Source organism: Hydra viridissima, unplaced genomic scaffold (assembly GCF_058129835.1).
Source record: "Hydra viridissima isolate aposymbiotic clone 2 unplaced genomic scaffold, HvirCarnegie_v1 scaffold_8, whole genome shotgun sequence".
Taxonomy (NCBI): Eukaryota; Metazoa; Cnidaria; class Hydrozoa; order Anthoathecata; family Hydridae; genus Hydra; species Hydra viridissima.
The window spans coordinates 15,544,966-15,558,059 of record NW_028324307.1 but is presented as its reverse complement, the minus strand read 5'-3'; the positions used below and the strand labels follow the sequence as shown (position 1 = coordinate 15,558,059).

General features: G+C 32.4%; 1 pseudogene; it reads left to right on the top strand.

The window, feature by feature from the left end:
- Positions 1-4,618: 4,618 nt before the first annotated feature.
- LOC149885314 (zinc finger MYM-type protein 1-like) lies at positions 4,619-6,981 on the top strand (annotated as a pseudogene).
- The last annotated feature ends 6,113 nt before the right edge of the window (positions 6,982-13,094 follow it).

Below are 13,094 nucleotides of genomic sequence, written 5' to 3'. Positions count from 1 at the left end.
CTATTCAAGATTTGTAAATTATTCCACATTGAGCCTCAATCAGGGCGCACAGGCAAGTCCTGATCTTTTTACAAGTGTGCTGGACGTATTCAGCTAAGAGGTTGTTCCATGACTTCTCGGTGGAACCCCTGTTCTTTAGGTCAAATGTAAGAAGAATTCTTTTGTCTAACATGAGATTTGACTCAAATACGATCTTTGACTACCCTTCAGAAAGTCTTCTCTGACATTCATGGTCTTGGCTACTGTCCCCATGAGAGAGTTCTTCTTGATGCAGTCATTCGGCTTGGTCATGAATGCTCGTTAGAAAAAGTGACATTGATTCTGGGTTTTCTTTTGACATTACCGTTTTTCTGTAAAAATAATATGTCACCGGAGATTATGTCACTGGAGATCATACAAACGTTAAGAGCATTCTCTAATGTTCACAATTTTCCTCTTCTATTTTTAAAAAGTAGCCTTAAAACAAAAAGCATTACTCGTGTGTTGTAGAGGTGGATTGTAGGGATCTTAGGGATCGCAGAGATCCTGTTGTAAAGATAGACCTACATAAAAATGATAATACCGGAAGCTGTCATCCTACCTAATTAAATGATTTATGATGGGGAATTAGTGCGCTGAATCCGTTAAAATATATTTAATAATTTTGCTGGCATCAACAAAATATTAACAAAATATTGTTTGTATACAAATTTTTAGAGAAAAATAATTCGTAATCATAAGTAAGATTTCAATTCAATTTATTTTCAGGATTTAACATTGGATTTACCTATGGATTTACCTATGGATTTACCTACTACTTTAATCTAAATAAACAACTTGATACCAGACTCCTTCAAACATTGACTTGGTACCAGACTCCATCATGCTGTGGTCCCAAATGCATGATGTAGTCTGGACAATCAAAGATCTTTGATCAATGCTTAAAAGAAATGTTTACGAAGACAGCTGGAGTGCCAAAAATATCAATCAGTTAAAAAAAAAAAATTTTTACATTCATAAAGAAAATCAACAAAAGCGTGCAAGGAGCTTTCAAGACTCACCATTAAAAGAATCGGTCCCATAAGAAGATATGGCGTCACATAATATTTTTTTAAAATTAATACCTTTTTAACATCCAGAATTTCATTTAATAAAGTTTATTTTTTTTTAAAAATCTGATTTTTTATTTTGTCATAAATTTTATTACATACAGTGACGAGCAAAATAATAGGTGTGAATAATAAATTTCACTTAAATTGACATTTTACAGTATATTTTATAAAGTGACATCTAGGAACTGATTGCTACACAAACTATGCTTATTTTATTATAACAGAGAGCAGTATATTTCCAATTTCTTACAAATTTATGAGGGGAATACCCTATTTATATATTTAACCTACAAATTTGGTGGAGCAAAATAATAGATGTGTGTTTATTTTAACCTGTTTGTTGTAGGATTAAAAACATTTTATTATTTTTGTTTGTTGTTGATATAAAGGTAAGGTCAATATTTATGCAACTTATATAAAATAATAACATATCATATTTGTATTGAATTAGAATTAGATATAAAATGGGATGAGGAAAACATTGCACAGCGATAGAAAGAAAACTTATTAGAAATTTAAGAAAACAAGGAAAAACTTACAAGGAAATTTCAGTAATGATGGGATGTTCTCAAAATAAAGTTACAAATGCCTTAAAACCAGAAAAATCACGTGAGAATAGAGGAAGACCACGCAAAGCGTGTCAGTGTACGGATGATCACATTACAATTATTTCAAAAAAAGACCCATTTAAGCCAGCAACAAAAATTTTAAATGAAATTAATGAAAATATTAGTGTTTGGACAGTTAGAAGAAGGCTTTTAGAAAGTAAGTTGCCAGCTCGAACTCTGAGGAAAGTACCATTACTTGGTAGAAAGAACATTATGAAAAGAAAAATTTTTGCAAAAAATCATATTGCTTGGCGGGGACCAGATATGACCAAAAAATGGCGTAATATTTTGTGGAGTGATGAAACTAAGATTAATTTATTTAATTCTGATGGAAAACAGTATGTAAGAAGACCATCAAAGCAAGAACTTTCACCTCGCTTCACTGCGAAAACAGTGAAACACGGCGGAGGAAATATAATGGTGTGGGGTTGCTTTACCTGGTACGGTGTGGGGCCACTTTTTTGGATCAAAAATATTATGACCCAATATACATACGTAGACATACTAAATAATGTCATGTTGCCATTTGCCGAAGAAAATATGCCGATAATTTGGCATTTCCAACAGGACTGCGACCCAAAACATACATCCAAAGCTGCGAAATAGTGGTTTACGACCAATAATGTAAAAGTTTTAGAATGGCCACCTCAGTCACCGGATCTAAATCCTATTGAAAATTTATGGAGGCAGTTAAAACTTAAAATTTCTGGACAAAATCCAAAAAATAGAAATGAACTGTGAATGATGCTCCAGGAGGCTTGGTACAGCATTCCTGTAGAAGTTTGCAGAAAACTAGTGGATTCAATGCCGTCAAGATGCACGGAAGTATTAAAAAATAAAGGGTATGCAACAAAATATTAATAATTTGCAACCCTATTGACTTCCATCTTCATTTTTTATTTTACACCTATTATTTTGCTCGGTGTGGAATTTATTTTTTTTAAATTAAAACATATTATATATATTTAATAACTTAATTTTTATTAATTTCTGTTTATTTATGTAATAAAATAAAAGTTCTAATAAAAATTCAAATTTTTATTTTATTTGTTTCAAAGATATTCTCGTATTTGTTAATTTTTTGGTTCGCACCTATTATTTTGCTTGCCACTGTATGTCATTAAATAGAAGTGACTAAAAGTAGTCAATTAAATTCAGATGATTCCTACAAAAGTTCTAGTAAGCTTACTATATCAGAAACAAGAAAGCTGATAGAGCTTTTTTTACATCGTTTTTTCTTGTGAAACGAAGAAATTCATGAATTTGAGAATATAGGTCATTCGTTCATGGTCGTACAGGTGGAATCTTTTCTACAATACCACGAAGAAAATGCTTTTAACTTAAAATCCTATTTAAGATATGTTGATAATAGTCAAGCTAGATTTTCAAAAATTCACGAAGCAGAGCAATTACAACTTATCTTGAACAAACAACACCCTGCAATACAATACACAATCGAAAATCGAAAGCGAGAATAAAACTTTGAACTTTCTTGATGTAACAATAATGAACAACACCAAAGGAATTACGAGTTTAAAGTTTACAGAAAAGAAGCCATTACAAGTATTCAAATTAAGCATCACTTAAATCACGAACTCAAAGGTTAAAGTGCAAAATTTAAAGATTGTGTTCACAGAACCTACTCCATATGTAGTGGTTCACATTTAAAAAATGAGAAAAAATTTTCTAATTCAAATATTCAATGAAACTGGTTACGACAAAAGTCAACTGGTAATTATTGCAAACCAAATTAGTAAAAAATGGTCCATAAAGAATAATGAAATTCAATCTGAGTATGATTGAATTTCATTATTCTTTATGGACCATTTTTTACTAATTTGGTTTGCAATACTTACCCTCCATACAGTATCATTACCGTGGGTGCCATCACTGTCCCCAAAATAAAGGAAAATATTTAGAAAAGATGGTAGTTTTTAAGTCAAATCCTAGTTTAAGGTAATTGCTAACATGTAAAAATAAATCCGAACGCATGCCGAATCTAAAATCTATAATAAACGGGCATAACTACAAAATTATCGACGAAATTGCAGATCAAAGTAAGAAATCCTGGAATTGTTCCAACAAAGTCTTATTTGTTATATAAGCAAATATATATATAAACAGGGCCGCCGCGTGGGGGGGGGGGGGTTACTGGGTACTTTTTACCCGGGCGCAGGATCAGAAGGGGCGCACATATGACAATAATTTTTTTACTTTAATAAAAAAGATACACAGGGCTTCAAAGAAAAACTCCTAATTTTTATATTATAAGTTTATTGTAACAATACACTTGACACATATTTTAAAATTAGGAGTTTAAGAATTGTTGCCTCAGCAATACAGCATTTTCCGAATTCAAATGCGGAAGTCTGAGACTACTCAAAACATTTGCGGGAAAATACTCATAATGGCTGCTTTGTTTATAAAAAACACATGTACATCTATATTTATTATATACATACATACATATATATATATCAATAAAAGTTAAAGTACATTGCATAACTGAGATTCCAAGACTTCATTTAGATTCGATTATTACAAATTCCTCCTAGACACGTCAAGCTTTTGAAATAGTAAGTTCATTAATTTAAACATAACCTTCTTTTTCATATGTCTCTCCCATTATACTATTGCTATATAAATCAAGAGATTTTTTAATCTTTTACTTCATTTTCTATAGGATGGCTTTGGAAATGAGTCTTTTGAAAATTTTTTGAGCTCAGAAGAAGCACTGCCTCCTTCAAGTAGCACAATATTGGCAACAAGAGTTGAAAATGGAAGCAATTTATTGGTAAATTTTGCTTTGCAAAGATTCTTTTAATAATCATTTTGAGCTTGTGTAAGTAATATACTTACTTAAATATTTATTTGAAATAATAGTATAAAGATAAGATGGTTGAGGCAATTAGTACAAACGATTCTGCTTTGTGGGCTGAAAATATGTCTAAAGTAGATCGTGATGCAGTTGTTCTTCAGGGGCCTCCTAAAAATCCTTCATCTTTTCCGAGAGACTCAAACAAGATTAAGGTTCCTGAATCAGTTTTCCACGAAATAACTCGCAATGGGGAAAAAATAAACAGAGATTGGCTTGTTTGGAGTGCAACTTCTAAAATATTTCTTTGCTTTCCGTGCTCACTTTTCGGAAGCAAGCAAGCTTGCGGGGCTGGTAATCAATCGCATCTTCTACGTTGGAATGGTGGCATCAATGGAAACTGGAGAAAGTTAGCTGACAATGTAAAAAGCCACCAAAACAATCCTCACCATCGAGACAATTACATTAAGTGGAAAACAGCGCTGGAAAGCATGGAAAACCAGTGTGGGGTTGATTCAAGTCAAGAAAAATTGGTAAGAAATGAGGCAGCTAGGTGGCGTGAAATTCTGCGGTGCATCTTAGATGTAATTCTCTTCTTAGCATCACGCAACCTTAGCTTTAGAGGTATATTTATGAACGTTAATTGTTATATTTATATTTACATTTTAATTTATCTGCACTCTAATTAAACAGAAAGTCGTGATTTATATGTTTAATTATAATTCTTGTTTTACGCTCATCAAAAATGATTGGTGATGACGATAACGGCAACTTTCTTGCAACTCTAGAGCTACTCGCAAAGCACAACAAGACTCTTCAGTTACACCTAGAAGAATCTAAACAAATTGTTGCTCATTATTTGGGTTGGAGTTCTCAAAATGAATTTATCAAAGAGTGTGGAAGAATTGTCCGCGGTGCCATTATTAAAGAGGCTCATATGGCAATTTACTATTCCATTCTTGTCGATGGAATGCCTGACGTCTCTCATACTGAGCAAATTGCCTTTGTTCTCCGCTTTGTCTACTATGGTATTGATAAAAGATGGGTAGTTAAGGAGCGTTTTCTTAGGGTCGAAAATCTCGAAAAAAAGAAAGGTGCAGATATTGCCAAGCTAATTATGGACGTCTTGGAGCAAAGCGACATCGATCTGAAGAACTGCCGAGGTCAAGGATACGACAATGGTGCCAACATGTCTGGTGTGTACAAAGGAGTACAACCGATCATTCTTCAAAGAAATTCTCAAGCTTTCTAAATGCCATGCAGCGCTCATAACCTTAACCTAGCTGGGGTTCACTCCCTTGAATCTTCTGTAGAAATGAAGAACTATTTTGGCTAGATTCAGTTACTCTACAATCTTTTTAGTGGAAGCCCTTTACGATGGAAAATCTTGACCGAGACGACTGGTTTGTCTCTTCATCAAACCTCGCAAACCCGATGGAGTGCACGCATTGAGGCTGTAAAGCCGTTGGTTAAGCGACCCCGAGAAATTCTTCTTTCTTTGCAGAAACTTCGGGATCTTGATTTAATTGGAGATATTTTGAATGACGTAAAATCTTTGGAAAAATGGATTCAGTCATTTGAGTTTATCATCATGACAACCTTCTGGTTCAAAGCACTTCAAGCAATAAATTATGTCAGCGTGTCATTTCAATCAGAAAATATTACTCAAGAAGATGAGATGAAACTTATGAGGACTCTTATCGAGGATCTTACTAGATTTAGATCTTCTTGGCCTGAATTAGTTAATGAAGCACATTTGGTTGCCTCCGGTCTAGCAAGCTATGGATTTTAGTCAAAATTAGTTCCAAAAATGACAAGGAAGAGGAAATTGTTTTACGAAGAAGCAAGGAACGAAGTTCATTTCTACGAAAACGATGAAAAGCAGTTTGAGGTGAACGTGTTCAACACCGCTCTCGATACTTTAATTCAACAAATGAGAGACAGATTTCAAGCTGCAGAAAAGACGACGAACATTTTCTCGTTCCTATGGCTCTCAGAATCAAATAGTAGGTCGAGTGAAGAAAAAGAAGTTGAACAACCTAACGTGGAGGAGAAATGTAAAACTTTGGCGCAAATCTATGTGAGTGATGTAGATGAAGACAAACTTATTTTAGAGGTCCGTCATCTGGATACTCTGAAGCGCGCCAATCTTTTCGGTCCAAAAGAAAATCTCACTTCAATGAAGCTATTAAATGGAATCTATCAGAAAGGTCTAGAGTCTCTCTTCGAATCAATATGCATTTTGTTACGTATTTTTAACACGACTCCCGTTTCCATCGCCGAAGGAGAGCGGTCTTTCAGTAAACTTGGCCTAGTAAAAACAACATTAAGATCTACAATGAGTCAAGACCGGCTAACTAATCTCCTAGTTATATCTATTGAACACGATCTTGCAAAAAGTCTGTGCTACGATGAGGTCATTACAAATTTTGCTATGAATAAAGCCCGGAGAGTAAACTTCTATTGAAGCATTAAATATCTATTACATTTTAAACTTTCTGTTACTTGCAATATAAATAAAATTCAATAACATGTCTATTTGTGCATTTCTTTTTTAATATATTAAAAAAATTATTAGAGACTTCCCCGACCCACGCCCTCAGAATTCAGTAAAAAAAGATTAGCATATGGAAAGTACTCAAACTTTTTTTGGATTCGGTCGATATGATAGGGCGCTAGTGAAATTTTGACTCCGGGCGTCAAGAAGGATCGCGGCGGGCCTGTATATATATATATATATATATATATATATATATATATATATATATATATATATATATATATATATATATATATATATATATATATATATATATATAAGGTAAGTATGGGTATTAAGGCCCGGCGGGTAATAAGGCCCACTAATCCAAAGTTAGGGAAAAAATAAATTGTGAAACTTTTTTTCGACATTAAAATATTAGAGTTATCTGGTTTTATCACTGGCAGCAAAAAAAAATCAGCATTTCTTTACTGCGCATTCGACAAAGGTGGGCCTTAATACCCATACTTACCTTATATATGTGTATATATATATATATATATATATATATATATATATATATATATATATATATATATATATATATATATATATATATATATATATATATATATATATATGAGATTTAAAGACTTCTTCAGTCAAGAATGCTCAATAGTCCGCTGGCAAGAACAATTACATTGAAAATGCAGCGAAGGATGACAACATTGTTGGTACTTAGAGTTTCATACCGGCCTACCTGCAATCTTCAGCCAAAATATATAATAAAAAAAACCGTTACAAAAAAAAAAACGTTAAAGAAAAAGAAAAAAGTCGTTAAAAAATAAATTTTTATTGCTGATGGTTTCACTAAGCTCTTGCGTATCAAAACTATGGAATACGAAAATATTTCGATATGATATTGATTATCGTACCGTATATGATATTGATTATCGTAAATGTTATCGTTTTAGTTAGGATATGTTATCGTAACAAGTAAAATGTTATGTTATTCAATCTAAGAACCTAATAATGATGAGGAATACCAAGTTTATCTGTCAGTTACTTTCTTCGGTAGTTTAAAACAACCACATTTTCATCCAGCCCAGTAACTAGTGCGTCTTGAATTGCACCAACTGGATCATAGGTGTCCATCTCATAGTTTAGATAATTATAATCATCTGGCAGGTTGTCAAATCTTCAAAGTTGTTGTAGCCTATTTTCTGAAAATCAGTCGTAAAGCTAATTATTTTGTCTGTGATAATACTTCGATAATTTTATCGATGTCATAACACATTATTGATTAGTTACGATGTGCCGATAACTATACGCAGAAGCTTAATTATTTTTTTTACCTTACAGTATTAAAAGATTTAATGTGATTTACATTAGGTAACTTAAATGGTAGTTCATATTTATACCAAAATATACTTTACTTAAATAGTTCGGAAGGTCGGAAGAAATGATGGCTTTGTTCGACAATAACTAAAACAGAAGAGAAAAAGCGCCAAAGATATTCATCTCTTGGAACCATACCTGTTATAGGTTGCAGACACAGCAACAAAAGATGTAAAGCGGCTGGTGTAATACAACTGCCGCTCACCAACAAAAAGTATTGTTGGTGAGCTTAGTTACGCCAACCGCTTTTTTTTTGTAGTTCAAAATTATTACTATTGTTAGCCATGAGTTTCAATTAAGCAATAATTTTAAATTTTACAATTTATATTTTCTTTAAATTTTACAGTTTATATCTTTTGATTTGTTCTAAAGATAAAAAATTAGTTACTAAACTACGCCATGAATTAAGAATACAAATAAATTCGTTTTTAAACCAATCCTGAAGCTGTACAATGAAGATTTAAAAGTTAGACAGAATGCTTTTCTTCTGAAGTTTGTTAAATTAACTCAAGTAAAAAGACACTGGCTAAGGAATGGCCAAGGAGCATGAAACAGAGCAAAAACTAGGATAGGATTGGTTTCTTAAAGATTACCAAAAAAATGGCCGAACAGATTTTTTTAAAAAAATGATGCCATTGAATTTTGTTTTCTTTAAAGGAGACTGTTTAAATTTATGTAAAAAAAAAAATTTTAGATGTGTTAAAATAAACTTTTTTCTTAAACATTAAGGGGACAATACAATAATGATGTTTCTGCCGAAGGAGTTTGGGGCATCAGTAAATTAATTCAGATGGTAAATATAGGTAAAAGGAGGGTCAAATTTCGAATTAAGACAATGTGATGTTTGATTCAATAGTTTAACTAATTATATCATAGGCATCTTTGATTCCTTAAAAACTCTTTCACCGATTTTTTATTAAACTAATTGAGTATTTTTAAGAGATTAAAGAATCTGATCTGCAGCAGGCTTTGAAATGGTGTGGCTAAAAACTATGAAAAATCATCTCTTAATTTTGAAAAATAATTTCACCTTCCCTATCTCCATTAAACGTATATCCGATATCAAACAACAGATTTGACTTCTTTAAACAGCGTACATATAAATTTTAAATTGTTACAAAAAAAATGAAGTAATGGAGTGGGTCTTCACTTATCATGTAACAAGGACTAGGTAGTTAAAATATTAGGAATATTCTAGGAACTAATGTTAAATTTTTATAAGTCCATTCAAATAAACTTAGTTCTCAAACACAAAATTGTTCGAAATCACAAAAAAAACCTTTTTTTTCTCTTAAAAAAAAAAAAAAAAAGGACTTTGCCCTTTTTTGAAAAACTTTGTACATTTTAAACAATTATAAGTATATACTTATAAAAACCATAAGTATACTTATAAAAACTTATATACTTGTAAAAATTGTAAGCATACTTTTAAAAAAAGAGAAAATTTTAATAGAAAAATTATTTTTATGAAAATCACAAACTGCTGCTTACAAAAGATAAAAAATTAATACTTGTTAAAATTTTCAATAGATAACTTTCTTTTTAGTTTTCTCAGAATATGTAAAATGTGACTGAAATCACTTTTGAAAAAACGCTCTTCAATTCTTCGTAACAACCCTACAGCAAGCCAGGTAATCAAATAACCTATATATACATTAGGAATCAAACCACCCTCCGAAAATTGTTAAATAAAAACCCATTTCGTTAGAACTCAGATTATAAAGATTATCATCCAAGGAGAAAATATTCGAGAAAGCACTAACGTGTTATGAAGAAGTGCTAAATAAAGTAGGTTATAATTACAAGTTAAATATAAATATAAATATATATATATATATATATATTAGGGCTGTTCATGTGAACACAGGAAAAAAAAATTTTTCTCGGATTTGAATGCATAGTTGTTTATTTTGTGCCATTTGACATAGTAATTGACTGTGCAAAAAATCTTTCCAATCAGATAATGTTTAGGGGGTGCTCAATGACCATAAAGTTTTACGAAAAACGTCAAAAACGTGTAAAAAGTTCCAAAGTTCCAAAAATTTCTAGAACCTGGTTAGTTAGATTTTTTCCACTGAAATATTGTCTGATTGCGTGCTATATAGATTAATTAAAGTGCAGCAGATTAACTGTCATCAGGGCACCAGACTAAAAAATGTCTGCTAGTGTTTAAAACAACTGTGTTTATATCATTTTGTTAAAATTTGTATTCATAATTTTAATACTATTATTTAACTCAATTTAGAATTTGTTCAAACAGAATAAAAAGGTTTACAAGTATAAATATTATTTTTATTTGGAATTTCAGTTTGACAACAAATGTATTAATATTTTGATAGTACCTAACCTTAGTAACCTATTACAGAAAACTAGCATGGTAGTCTGGTAGTGTATTGTTTGTTATTAAGTGCAGATAATAATAATTTCTAATTTGAAAATATTTATTTAATTTCTTTAGTAATAATTATTATAATATATTGCTGCAGCTGCATAAACCAACAACTGAATGATAAGTTTGTATAATATGGTATTGAGTTTTGATTTTCTCATAATATTTCAGTTATCATTGAAATGGCAGCATCATCTCGTGTTGCTATCTCTACACGACTTCAAACCAAAATCTTTTTAATTGGACAACCAGAGCCAAATCTTCCAGATAAAGTTCTTCCCTTAACATCTGATGTTTTAAAAACATTTTTTTATCATCTTAATTCAACCAAAAAGTCAGTGCCTGAAAGTCTTAAAACAACTGTTGATGAACTGATTATTATTTGGAATAAAGCCCGTATTCCGACAGCATTTCATCCGAATGTAGTCTTAAAGTTGAAAACTTTAGTCCAGGAATTTAAATTAATAAAAAAAAATAAATCCAGATTGTCAGATTCTCAGAAATCGAGAGAGAAATCATTTACAGACACCATTGGCCTACTTTTTGACATTGCCCACAAGGATGCTGAAACCATGATCAGAATTGAAGAAGATAAAGAATTTTTATTGGATCAGAGATGTCAGAGAAAAATGGTGATGTTTGGAGAGGACAAAGAACTTTCAAAATTAGAAGAAAGAAATGAAGCAAGGAAACAAGCAGAGAGAGAACGAAAGCTAAAAGAAGAGCAAAGACAATCTGGTGCGAGTGCAATAGTTCCTGTTATTGAACCTTTACATGACGAAAGTTATAGTGATGACAACGATAACGATGCTGTTGATAATGACAAAATGGTTGATAGAGATTTTGAGATAGAAATCCCTGTTTATTACAGACAACAAGTCAGTAAAGCAAGTTCTTCAGGGTCAGCTGAATCAAGTTTAGCAAGTACTCCAAAACAACAATGTATCTTAGATACAATTCTTGACTCGCCTGATGTTTCATCAACATTAGACAGAATTAATCTATCTGACACAAAATTTACTATACTAGCAGCAGCAATTGCAAGGGCTGGTGGACAGAACCTCGATGATGGATCATTGTCACGTTCTACAGTCCGTAGAAAACGAACCTATCATCGATCAAATATTGAAGCCACTGTTCGAACTGAATTCTGCGATTTGGACAAACCACCATTAATCGTCCACTGGGATGGCAAACTAATGATAGATCGTACAAATTCTGCAGCCCCTAAAGCAAATGTTGACCGGCTATCTGTAGGTGTGACAGGTCACAATGTTGACAAAATACTTGGAATAGCAAAACTATCAGCTGGAACTGGAGAAGCCCAAGCAAAAGCAGTTATTCATCTGCTTAATTTCTGGGACATAATTGGTGATGTTATTGGAATGAGTTTTGATACTACAGCCTCTAACACTGGCTCCAAAAATGGTGCATGTGTAGTTCTAGAGAAACATATAGGTAGAAATTTGTTATATTTCGCTTGCAGACACCATGTTCATGAGATCATAGTAGCAGGAGTGTTTGGATCACTATTTGGACCATCATCTGGTCCCAACATACCTCTTTTCCAGAGATTTCAGCAATATTGGCCCAAAGTTAATCAAGGAAATTTTAAACCTCTGGATGACATTCGAATGAAAATACCCCTGGTGCAAGAACTACAAAATGAAGTGATTGCATTCCTCAAAGAAAACCTGCATGTTAAAATGCCAAGGGATGACTACAAAGAAATCATGGATCTCTGTCTGTTAATACTTGGAAAACTGCCTGATCAAGAAGAGAAAAATTATCATTTCAAGATCCCTGGTGCTTATTACATGGCTCGCTGGATGGCCAAGGTTATTTATTGTTTTAAGATTTATTTATTTCGTGAAGAGTTCAAGTTGACCACAAAAGAGGAAAAAAATCTCTGTGAATTTTGCTTATTTGCTAGTCTGGTTTATGTAAAATCTTGGATATCATGCACAAATGTCAGCGATGCTCCAGTTAATGACTTGTTTCTGTTTCAGCAACTTAAGCAGTTTGCAGTTGTGAATAAAACGATTTCCGAAGCAGCAGTCAAGAACTTTCAAAACCATTTGTGGTACCTTTCACCAGAATTGGTCCCACTAGCTTTGTTTTCAAACAAACTTCAAGCGGAAGAGAAGCGAAAAATGATTTCCAACATGAAATTTCACAGTGAGAACTGGTCTGAAAGGTTGATCAAATTAAAGAACATTGAAAGTCTAGAGAAGAAATCTCTGGACATGCTGGTGACATCAGTTTCAGCAAGTGCGTTGCGGTCAATGAAGGTTGATATTGATTTTCTGTTCAA